This window comes from Erinaceus europaeus, chromosome 15 (assembly GCF_950295315.1).
Source record: "Erinaceus europaeus chromosome 15, mEriEur2.1, whole genome shotgun sequence".
Classification (NCBI taxonomy): Eukaryota; Metazoa; Chordata; class Mammalia; order Eulipotyphla; family Erinaceidae; genus Erinaceus; species Erinaceus europaeus.
In genome coordinates, this window is record NC_080176.1 from 48,042,653 (window position 1) to 48,043,353 (window position 701).

Here is a 701-nt window from a genome sequence, read left to right on the forward strand (position 1 = left end):
AGATGCTTCCTTAGCAGTGGAGCAGGTATGCATGTGCCTATCTTTCTCTCTCCCTATCTCCCTGTCCTTTGTCAATTTCTATCCTAATTAATAAAATAGAAGGTATTTAAAAAAGGCAAAAACGGCTGCCAGGAACATTGGAATGGTAGTTCCAGGACAGAGAACCACAGAATTTTGTGGTAAGGAGTTTTATAAATTTGTATTTATATTTCCTGTATGTAACTGTGTTAACCAGTGCATCTTTTCTGAATAGTAAGAGGGAGTTGTGACAAATAGCATTCACAGCTATAAGCCCTAGCTGAAGCTTTAGCTCCCTGTATCTGAGTGTCACACTCTATCTCAAACTATGGTATCTATGTAATATATGTCAAGTGCCACCATATTCTTTAGTTTCTTCAACAGAAAAATTGCTTCTGATAATAAAAACTACCCTGCTGCAGGCTTAGATAGTATGATGGTTATGCAAACAGACTGTCAAGCCTGAGGCTCCAAAGTCCCAGGTTCAATCTCCTGTACCACCATAAACCAGAGTTGATCAGTGCTCTGGTAAAAAACAAAACAAACAAAACAAAACAAAACAAAAACTACCCTGCTATATCTTTGTGAGATAAATGAGCCAATGATTATTGTACAGATGTCTTCAGTGTTTGCTATGGTTGTGACCATAAGGATCACAATAATTACAGGCAGAGCAGGGGATA